We start from the raw sequence: 11,926 nt of genomic DNA, 5'->3' as shown, positions 1-11,926 counted from the left end.
ACGATGACACTCATGACTGCAAGAGGAGCAGCTTAACCTGCTCACAGGTTCAGCCCATGATCGGCCGCTCCAAGGCAGAAAACATCATGACAGAACGGCCTGGTTTAGCCAAGCTCCTGAGTTCATGGGAGCCCATAAAATAGAGTGGGAATGCATCAGGGAAGGGACCAGACATAGACCCCCAAGGCCATAGGTCCAGGAGCACCCAGACACACCCAGGAACATGCTTGCTAATCTCAGATGGACAAATCAGGACTTATGGTCACACTAGGTGAGCGCTGTCCCCCAGGCACATCCCCTGCCCCTCACACCATTTAACTGTATGACCCACACTGATGAATGTTGGCCACCTAATCAATGGCCAAAGTCCAGCGGAAGTCTGTCTGAGTCAGGGTAATGAAGAGTGACAGTGCAGACCCTGAACTTTTGAGAAGTTGTATCCTGGATGGATGAGCCCTCCCACACCACTCCTCACGGGTATCAGCCCATGCCTTGTGCCTGCCTTGTTTGTCACCCAAGGACGCAATGCACAGGAACACATAGCTCACATTTGATGGAAGAAAGAACTGGAGAGCAGAGCTGTGGTGAGGATGTGGGCGTGAGAGAGCAGGTGTAGGGGTCAGGGAAGGGGACCAATGAAAGCAAATATGTCACAGAAGGAGGACAGGTTGTGTGGCCAGAGCTCAAAAGAGGGTTTTTCCTCTTGGATGGTCACACAATCTTGGTAGTAAACCCAGCTGTTTCCTGGGCATCGTGGACTCTTCAGTGCCCCTTGGAGAGGAGCCAGGGAGATGACAGCAAAGTTTTTCAGTGGAGCTTTGCCCTGGAGTCCCCTGGGGGGATGCTGCCCAGTGTCTTGTGAATGACTGTTGGAGCCTCCCAGTGAGGGCTGAGCTGGGTCTCCACGTACAGCTACAAGCTCAATATTGTGTTCTTTTTGTTTTTTTCTGCATAGGAGGAAGGAACTGGGAGTGGATCAATCACTGCTGGACAGGAACATATTTTGATAGGGATCTATATGAGCCGAACCCAGAGATGACAATCTCGACTTTCACACTGACAGGCATGAACGGCAGATTTGCATGATTTGTGCTGGGCTTTGATGGGCTTACTGTGGGTGTAACTTGTTCTGTGCTTTGCCCTGGGCCTTCTCTTTTAGGATGGCATTTGCCACACACCCCTGGCTTTGCAACAAGGCACCAGGGCCTGGGTGGCTTCAACCAGGGAACAGTGATTTCCTAACACTGCAGGTCAGGAGCTACGAACCCAAACCACCAGCAGACCCGGGGAGCTCAAGAGCACTAGAGAAGGCACCTTCCGGGCCTCTTCTTGCCTCGGTAACCCTGGGTGTCCCTTGGCTTGTGGCAGCATCACACAATCTCCTAAGTCTCCCTCCCAGGGGCTGTGCTCTTCTGCATCTGTGTCAAAATGTCCCCCTCCAGCAAGGACACCAGACACTGGCGTCGGAGGGCCCACCCACCCCAGTGTGACTTCCTATGATCTAATCAATTCAATTTGCAATGACTCTGTTTCAGACGCAGTCTTCAGTGTGCGCTCCGGGATGTCCCGCTCCTCCAGGAGGATGAGATAGCATCTGTCGCACACGGCACCTCAGCACAGTCGTCCCCTAACTGTGTCATGAGGACAGAACTTTAAGAGGGAGAAAACTACCCAGAGGGCTTTGTTGGGTGGAGGATGGGTCTCTCCCCAAAGCACAGTTTTGTGCAGCAGTGAGCATCAAGAACAGCAACTCATGGTGGGGAAGCAGGCTGTGCATGGTCACTGCTTGCCTCTGCCTGTGCTGAGATCCCTGCCAGGTGCCCACAGGAGGCCACAGCCTCCCAGAGTGCTGGGAGTAAGCAGAGCTGTCTGTCTTACCTGTCCGGTCAGTGTCTGGAAGAAGCCAATTCCATACTTAAAAATCTGCAAGTATGCAAACATGTGATTCCACCATCTTGAGAGAGGCTGAATTTTATGCCTTTACCCGTGTCTCTGTGAGATAAATATGAACTACAGCCAAGAGTGCAGACCAGCATGAAGAGGAAAATCCTCGCTCAAATGATATGAAGTGGGTTAAACCTGAACTCTGCAGGGGTCTAAACGTTTCTTTCTCTGAGGGGAAGCACCCCACCTTGGTGCTCTCCCGGTTCTCTGTGCAGATTTCTCTGGGTGAATGTAGGAGCTGTCTATGTTGAGACCCAGGGCTGTGCCCTTAGAGCTGGCTTCCCTGGGCCCCTACAGGGCCCTGGCAGCAGGAGGCACCCCCATTCCATCCCGCAGACACTCGCCCCCAAGCTGTGTTTAGGGAGTGTTGCCCTGCTGCTCTGACTGGAAATCCCTAAGTGCCAAGCACTGAAGAACGGTTCTCTCCAGGATGTCATTTTGAGCATGGGATGTTGTGGGATCAGCAGAGACCAGGGCGTGGAAGGTGACTCTGGTCATCCTAGAACAGAAGACTTTGGACTGGATCCTTCTCTGTCCCCAGACTGAGCGTCTCTCCAGGAGGAGCAGCATGTAGAGAGCGGACACTGGCTGTGGGGAGCCAGCTGGGTTAACCCAGTGCCCAGACAGTCGCCTGTGTCGTTCATCTCCAGGCGCTGTCCGTTCCCGTGTCTCCAGTTATCCCACATCTGCTTTCTTCGCCCAGTGCAGTCTTAGCCCTCATAAACACTGCAAAAAAGGAATTCTTGGGGTTCCATCTGCAGTGTTTCCTGATCTGTTCATAGATCAAATCAGTCAGTGCCTGTACAGTATTTATATATTCTATTAATGCTCTAAAAGTGCTGATCATCCTAGCGTAGGAGAAAGAAGACTCGTGTTTAATACACATTGGGAAAATTCAAGTACCAGGGAAACAGCCAGATTACAGGGTTACCTCTAGGCTGATGCCTTCCCAATATGAAGCCAATTTCACAGCAATCACAAATCAAATTACCAAATGACAGTCTTGTGATGCATGAACTGACAACTGTCTTCTAAGAAAATACTTCAAAAAATCCAGAAAACAATAATCACATGACTTATTATAAGCACCCTGCACGGTCACAGCAGGGTGGAGCCAGAGCTCACCAGACTCCCAGGACAGGGACTGCGTTGCCACCCACACACAGGCAGGGCCTTCGGGTCCACGCCACCACACCTCTCCCCAGGGCCCGCTGAGCTCTGTAAGATGCCCAGGGAATGCTCCCTGATGCCCTCCATGGCTCCACTGCAGCAGACACAGCCTCCAGAGCAAGTACCCAGTCCTGGGAACGTGTTTCACCCAGTGTGACCCGGAGATACGTGGCACCGATGAAATGAAAAAGCAGATGTGACAGAGAGGACCAGAGGCCACTCTTTCAGAGGGAGCCCCTTAGATGGACCATGAGCTCGACTCTTGATAATGACAAAAACATTTTTAAGAATATCAGCATTCCTGAGAGATCATGAAACCCGCAACTCCTCCCACAACCTGATTGTTTAAAAAAACACGAGAGGACAACACACACACAGCTGATTGTCTGTCCTGGGCACCCTCCGGCTCTGCTGCCTTCGCCGATTGGAGACCACACAGCACTCGCCGCTCCAGAGATGCGGTCCCTGAACACTGGGGCACCGCAGCAGGGACCACGCAGGGTCTGTGGATAAAAAGATCAGAAGCTCCAAAGATGGCACAACCCGAGAGTCATCGCCGGTCTCAACCTCCTGCCACACGGCCATGGCGTCCTTCAGCCCCTCTCATCTCAGCCCTCAAAATCAAAGAATATAAGAAGCCATAGTTTCATCCCAGAGGGGGGCTTTTCTACACTTATTTCTGATTACAAACATAGGTGCCATGTGAAAAATCTGTAAAATAAACTACAAAGAATAAACTATGCAGCCCGGGTCATCCTGTTAGCACGGATGGACCGCTGACAAGGGTCCAGCCAGTCTACACCTGATCGCTGCAAGTATTTCTGTGTATTTCACGCTACCTGTGCTTCTGCAGAAAAGGAATAGTCACAAGTCCTGGGGAAAGTTTAAAATTAAAATTACGGTGGGTACAGATGATCTGGATTTCTGCAGGGTCCGCTGTGGTTTCACTCTTTTCTACTTGAAAGAATTCAAAAGGGTCAAACCATTTCTAATCCCATGGATTTGTCTTTTCTTTCCTTTTTCTTTTTTTGATAAGATTGGCTAAGAATTTCTTGATTTTATTTAATCTGTCAAAAAACCAACTCTTTGATTCATTGATAATTTGTGTTGTTTTCTTGGTCCAATGCATTGATTTCTGCTCTGATATTTATAATTTCCTCTCTCAGACAAGCTTTGGGTTTGGCCTGCTCTTCTTTTTCTAGAAGTTTAAGTTGACATTGAGTTGTTTATTTGTTCTGTTTTCCTGATATGCATATTCAATGCTATAAAGAGCTTCTGCCCAGCAAGAGAAACCACCAACAGAATGAAGAGAGACACACAATGTGGGAGAAAATGTTTGCCAGCTGTTCCTCAAATGATTACAATTGAGAACACATAATGAATTCAAAAGAATCAGACCTTCCAAATTTAAGGACCCAATCCAAAAATGGGCATCTAAGATGAACGCACACTTCTCAGATAAAAAAAAATACAAACAGCAAATAAATATGTGAAAAACTGTTCCGCATCACTGGTCATTAGAGAAATGCAAATTAAAACAACGCTGAGGTTGCACCTCAACCCAGAAAGAATGGCTAGTATTAATAAATCAACCAATAATAAATGCTGGAGGAGCCGTGGGGAAAAAGGTACCCTTGTCCGCTGCAGACTGGTGGGAGTGCAGATTGGTGCAACCACTGTGGAAGTCAGTATAGAGAGTCCTCAAAAAATAGGACCAGAGGTCCCATTCGACCCAGCTATTCCTTTTCTGGGTGTCTTCCCAGAAGAATTAAAAAACATCATACTACAGAGACACATGTGCACTCATGTTTATAGCAGCACAATTTATAATAGCTAAATGTTGGAAACAACATAAACATCCATCAACTGAAGAATGGATTAAAAAAAAAGATGTATTTTTATACAGTGAAGTACTACTCAGCCACAAAGAAGGATACACTTAGGCTCTTACAGTTAAATGGATGCAACTCGAGGCCATATTCATAAGTGAAAGAAATAAGACTCACGTATGTAAATATATGTTGTCTCCCTAGTGTGAGAAGCTGAAAGAGTAAATAGGACTAAAAAATGTAAATAGGTATTGTGAAATGGGAAGAAACTGTTTAAAAGAAAAGAGAAGCTGGGAGAGGGTAAAGGAAAAGAATAAAGAAAAAATACATGCATATACAAGATAGTTATACTACTAATTTCTCTTAGTTTCTTAAAAAGAAATGTTTGTGCTAATGTTATTTGAATAATTAAATGCTTGTATCTGTCTCTCTCTTTCTTTTTTTCTTTCTTCCTTCCTTCCTTCCTTCCTTCCTTTTCTTTCTTTTGAGACCGGGTCTTACTATGTAGTCCAGGCTGGCCTTGAACTCAGGACAATCCTCCTGCCTCCACTGGGATTACAGACACACACCATCACGCCCAAAAAATGCCTATATTTGTATGTGATGTGTTCACCATCCTATTATCAAGTTTTGAAAGTTGTTTTTCTTTTTAAAATAAAATATTAAAAAAATAATTATAGTAAAAGATACACGGTGAAGAATAATGGATATACTCAACATTAAAGAGGTATTTTGATAGATTACTGGTAGATTTTGACAGATTTACTGTAATAAATTTTTAAATTTAGACATTCATTATAGTTTTTGGTCACCTCTTGTGGGTCTGTCATTTACAGTAATTTCAATCAAAAACAAATCACCCTGTGTCCGCAGTCACTTATTCTCTGATTCTGGCACCGTGTGGCTTCCAGCTCCTCCCCAAGGTCACAATGACCATGAAAGGGAGTGGTTTTGAATCCATTCAGGACCTGGAGGCAGCCAGGGCAGCACAGCAAAAGACCCTCAGGCAAGAGGACTCTGAAGCTGCTCAGGACAGTGGGATGAGTGTAATGAATTTTTAAATCCTGTAATGAATTTTTAAATTCAAACATTCACCTTACATTTCAAACCTACCTCATGTTCCCAACTGTGTTCAGATAATCAATGTTTTATTGTTCCTTACACACCTTTGCCTCAGTCTATCCTTCCTCACACCCACCTGACCAGTGTCCTGACCATGAGTGGACTCCTGTCCTTGGTGTGTCTCAGCCATCATTCAGATACTGTAGAACATCCCGCGGGGTAGACACACAGTAAGGAACCCGCCCTCTCTTAGTTTCTCCTAATATTTCAATGTTGTAATTAAAATAAAATAGAATGAAACTTTGCACATAATTCTTGGTCTAGGATTTTAATTATTTCCAAAGCAGGGTTCCCTAAAGAAATTCCTGGGGCCAAAGCTACACACTGTGCTAAAAGAAAGACATTAAATGGATGAGTGGAGGGTGCTGCCAGAGCTCCGCTGTGATGCCGACCTGCTCAGGCTCCCAGCTCAGGAGACAGCTCACCCTGTCTCCTCCACGCAGAGGTCAGTGAGATCGTGGTACAGAGGGGAGCACTGGGCTCCATCTTTCTGTGATTCCAAACCCAGTGCCTCCCTCTGTCACCCCAACACTGTTGCATGTAGGATGAGAGAGATGAGGTCCAGAAGGTCAAACCATGAAATGCAAGGTCCCACAAGGCAGGCTGGCACAGTTCCCACTACATCAACAGTTGGGGTGAAAGGCTGGCACACAGACCAGCAGGGTCCCCAGGCACTCAGGTCCCTGAGAGATGGCTCCTGCAAGGTGACTCCTTCTTACCCAGGGAGGTAAGACCCAAGACCCTTGGCGGAGGCCTAAGTGTGGAGCCCCAATAACTGAGAGCACCTGGGGGTCTGAGAAGAAAGTATGGGCAGTCCTGCAGTTGTGGGACATCCCTTATACCCACTAAATATTTCCCCAAAGCAAACTCAAAGAAAAAGGTAGAAACCCATCACAAGGTTCAACTGGGCCATTAAACAACCCCTGTTATTGTATGAATATTCTGCATCTAGTTTGGTTAGGAGTCAAAGATGTGCACAATTTTTATTAAAATTCTAACTCCAGAGCCCTGGAAGCTGAGGGCATGTGAGGTGACTTCCAGTGCACTTCTGCTTGCTCTGGGAGAGCTCTGGGACCATTGCCCCCAGTGGTTAGGACCCTGCCTAGCTTGCTAACAACGATTGGAGGCATGGATGATCCTGTGGGCCTGACTTGGCCAACCCTAGCCACCTTCATTGAGTCCCACAAGCTGAGGACACAGGAGGTGAGTTCCAGCATGCTTGAACTTGGGGAGAGCTTTGGACCATTGCTCCCAGATAGTAGGTCCCTGCCCAATGGCCTAGACCACCTGCGGACGCACAAGAGGTCCTTTCAGACCTGCCTGGGTCACGCCCAGCGACTTCCAATCAGTCCTGGGGAGCTGTGGGCATGGGAGGTCATTTCTAGCATGCCCACAGGAAGCTTTGGAATGTCCCTTGAAACCCAGTAATATAGGAAAATGTCAAAACCAAAGACCAAAATGCAATCTCAAACCTCCAGCCCAGAGCCATGTACAAAGAAGAAAATATATGCCATACACCTGAAATGCCTGAAGTGATACCAACTGAAATAAAGAAACAAATCCAGGAAGCTGTAAAAAAACTCAAATCATAAATAATTTCCCAGGTAAAAGAAGAAATGATAAATGTAATGAAAGAAATGCTGAACACATCTAAAGAAGGCATAGTTAAAAAATTAGAGGAACAATGCAAAAAGATGGAAATTCTGAATTTACAATATAAGAAACAAACAGAATGCATGAAGCAGAGTCAAAGAGATATACAGGAAATCAAAAATTCCATTGAAAATTGGCAAAACCACTCAAGGAAAGTGAACATAGAATTTCAGACCTCAAAGACAAGATTTCAGCTAGTGAACAGGAAAATAAAGACTTTTTAAAAATAACAAGGAATCAGGAAATAACAATTCAACAGCTGCAATATGATGCAAAGAAAAACAGCATAAGAATGATAGGGATAAATGAAAAAGAAGGGGACAACACAAATTATATCAGGAGGCTATTTACAGAAGTAATAGCTGAAAATTTCCCAAACATGAGAATGGAAACTGACATTAAGATTAGTGAAGCATACAGAACTCCAACTAGCCATAACCAAAATGAAACTACAACCAGATATATAATAATCACCATCCCAGAAATCCAACATAAGAATAGATTATTAAAAGCTGTTATAGAGAGAAGATAGATCACCTATAAAAGAAAACCTACCAGAATCACAGTAGACTTCTCAACACAAACAATGAAGTCAAGAAGAACATGGAGTGAAGTATTTCAGATCCTAAAGGATACAACCCAGATTCATTTACCCTGCAAAACTGTCTTTCAAAATGGATGGAGAAATAAAATACTTTCACAACAAACAACAGCTAAAGAATCTCATGATCACCAAACCAACCCTGCAAAGAATACTGAAAGACATTCTAGACAGACATAGGAAAAAAACCACTAAGCAAGTCAGACAATTAAACAGAATGGAAAGATAAAGAATCAACAGCAGAAAGGTAACATGTCAAAAGTAAACCAATATATATCAGTTATACCCATTAATGTAAATGGCCTCAATTCACCAGTTAAAAGAAACAGACTGGCAGAATGGATCAAGAAACAACATCCAACCATATGCTGTCTACAAGAAACCCATCTAACCCAAAAGGAAACTCACAGACTGAAAGTCAAAGGATGGAAAACAATACTACATGCAACAGGACCCCCCACCCAAAAAGAAGGGGTAGCTATTCTGTTTGCATACAATGGGAACTTCAAACCAAGAATGATCCAAAGAGATAAAGAAGGTCATTACATATAAGTTAGGGGAATATTTCAAGAGGAAGCGATAATCTTAAATATATATGCACCAAATTCAGGAGCACCAGGTATACAAAACAAGTATTGACAGAAATGAAAAATCAAGTAAGCAATAACACAATTATAACAGGAGACCTTAACACACCATTGACACTAAGGTACAGATCAACCAGACACAAAATCAGCAAAGAAATAACAGAACTGACTCACACCTGTGAACAAATGGACTTGATAGACATATACAGAGTGTTCCATCCAACAACATCAGAATATACATTCTTCTCAGCAGTACATGGGATATTCTCTAAAACAGACCATATACTAACCCACAGAACATATTTAAGTAAATGCAAAAGAATAGAAATTATCTCATACATGTTATTGGATCATAGCACCATGAAACTAGAAATCAATGATAAAATAAACTGCAAAAATCCCACAAACACATGGAAATTGAATAATTCACTCCTGAGAAATCAATGGGTCACAGAGGAAATTAAAGAAGAAATTAAACAATATCTACAAGCAAATGAAAATACAAATACAACTTACCAGAATCTGTGGGATGCAATGAAAGCAGTCCTAAGAGGAAAATTTATTCTGGTCCATTCCCACATCAGGAAAACAGAAAAAAAAACCCAAATAAACAACCTGATGCTACACGTCAAACGTCTAGAAAAAGAAGAGCAAGTTAAGCCCAAAGCCAAAAGAAGGGAGGAAATTACAAAGATCAGAGCAGAAATCAGTGCAATAGAGTATTAAGTGAACAATCCAAAGAATCAATGAATCAGAGAGTTGGTTCTTTGAAAGAACAAATAAAATTGATAAGCCTCTAACCAACCTTATTTTGAAAAAAGGAAAGAAAAAACTCAAATTCATGAAATAAAGAAAGAAAAGGAGTGAAATCACTACAGACTCTGTGGAAATATAGAAGATCATCAACACCTATTTTGAAACTCTCTACTCTCATAGGTTCAATAACACAGAAGAAATGGACAGATTCCTAGAAACATATGAAGTAACAAAGCTGGGTCAAGAAGATGTAAAACTGCTGAGTAACCCAGTTTCTATAAATGAAATTGAAAATGTAATTAAACCCTGCATGTTTGTAATTACCAACAAAGAAGAGCCCAGGCCCAGATGGAGTCACTGTGGAATTCTACAAGAAATTCAAAGAAGACTTAATGCCGACACTCCTCAAACTCTTCAATGAAACTGAAAGGGAAGCAATTCTTCCTAAATCATTCCTGGAAGCAAATATTACTCTATTACCAAAACCTGAGAAAGACCAAACTACAAAAGAGAACTACAGGCCAATCTCCCTAATGAACATAGATGTAAAAATTCTCAATAAAATATTGGCAAAAAGAATGCAGAAATTCATTAATAAGATTATATATTATGATCAAGTGGAATTCATTCCAGGAATGCAGAGATGGTTCAACATATGTAAATCAATAAATGTAATCCACCATATCAATAAATCCAAAAGTAAGAATCACATGTTCATTTCTATAGATGCAGAAAAAGCTTTTGATATGGTCCAACACCAATTCATGGTAAGAACCTTACAGAAAATTGGAATAGATGGGCTTTACCTCAATATGATAAAGGCCATCTATGACAAACCAACAGCCAGCATTATATTAAATGGCCAAAAACTGAAAAACTTTACCCTAAAATCAGGCACAAGACAAGGATGTCCCTTATCACCACTCCTGTTCAACATAGTACTGGAAATACTAGCCAGAGAAATTAAACAAGAGAGAGAAATAAAAGGAGTAAAGATATGAAAAGAGGAAGTTAAATTATCATTATTTGCAGATGACATGATATTCTATATAAAAGACCCCAAAACTCCACTGAAAGACTCATAGATATAATAAATAAATTTAGTAATATAGTTTGATACAAAGTCAACACTCAAAAATCAATAGCATCCCTATACACTAACAACAAAGTCACTGAGAAAGAAATAATAGAAGCTACACCCTTCACACTAGCATCCAAAAAATAAGTGAAATACTTAGGAATCAATCTAATGAAAAAAGTAAAATATCTATACAGTGAAAATTATAATGCCCTGAAAAAGAAATCAAAGAGGACCTCAGAAAATGTAGACATCACTTGTTCATGGATAGGAAGAATAAATTTTGTGAAAATGGCCATTCTCCCTAAATTTTATACAGATTTAATCCAATCCCAATCTAAATAACTAGCATACCTCATAGATCTAGATAAATCACTCCTAAAATTCATTTGGAACCAGAAGAGACCTAGAATAGCAAAGACAGTTCTATGCAGCAAAGGCAAGGCAGGAAGCATCATAATCCCTGAGTTGAAGTTATACTACAAAGCTACTGTAATAAAATAAACATGGTACTGGAAGAAAAACAGGCCTGAAGATCAATGAAATAGATTAGAAGATACAACCGCAACTACCAACACACTCAATCACCTTATCTTTGGTAAAGGGGCCAAACATGGAAGGACGTTCACTGGAAGGATGACAGTCTCTTTAATAAATGGTGCTGGAAAAACTGGCTCTCCATATGCCGAAAACTAAAACTAGAACCATGCCTGTCACCTTGTACTAAATTAAAGTCTAAATGGATCAAAGATCTAAATATTAAAATAGAACCTCTAAATGTGTTAGAAGACAAATTAGGTAAAAATCTTGAAGTCATATGGCTAGGTAGAGAATTCATGAACAAGAATCAAACTGCACGGGAAATACTTCCCAGAATCAATAACTGGGATCACATCTTATTAAAGAGTTTCTGCAAGTTGAAAGAAATCTCCAGCATAGTGAAAAGAAAACCCACAAATTGGGGAAAAATCTTAGTGAAAGGTCCCTCAGACAAAGGACTTCTGTCTAAAACATATAGAGAATTTTAAAAAAATCAGAACCCCAGAATTCAAAGATCCAATCCAAAAATGAGCATCTGAGAAACACACATTTCTCTGATTAAGAAATACAAATGTCAAATAAATACATGAAAAAATGTTCATCATCATTAATTATTAGAGAAATGCAAGTGAAAACCACACTGAGA

The 11,926-nt window shown here is 42.2% G+C and overlaps 1 protein-coding gene across 3 annotated transcripts in view; it reads right to left on the bottom strand.

The window, feature by feature from the left end:
* Dscam (DS cell adhesion molecule) overlaps nucleotides 1–11,926 on the bottom strand; it is a 549,020-nt gene that overhangs the window by 233,105 nt on the left and 303,989 nt on the right. The window lies entirely within an intron of this gene.

The sequence above is a fragment of the Cavia porcellus genome, unplaced genomic scaffold (genome assembly GCF_034190915.1).
Source record: "Cavia porcellus strain 051 isolate PalLab524CR breed Dunkin Hartley unplaced genomic scaffold, mCavPor4.1 scaffold_15, whole genome shotgun sequence".
In the NCBI taxonomy this organism is placed as follows: Eukaryota; Metazoa; Chordata; class Mammalia; order Rodentia; family Caviidae; genus Cavia; species Cavia porcellus.
Note: the sequence above shows the minus strand (reverse complement) of the source record. Positions and strands in the feature narration are given on the sequence as shown.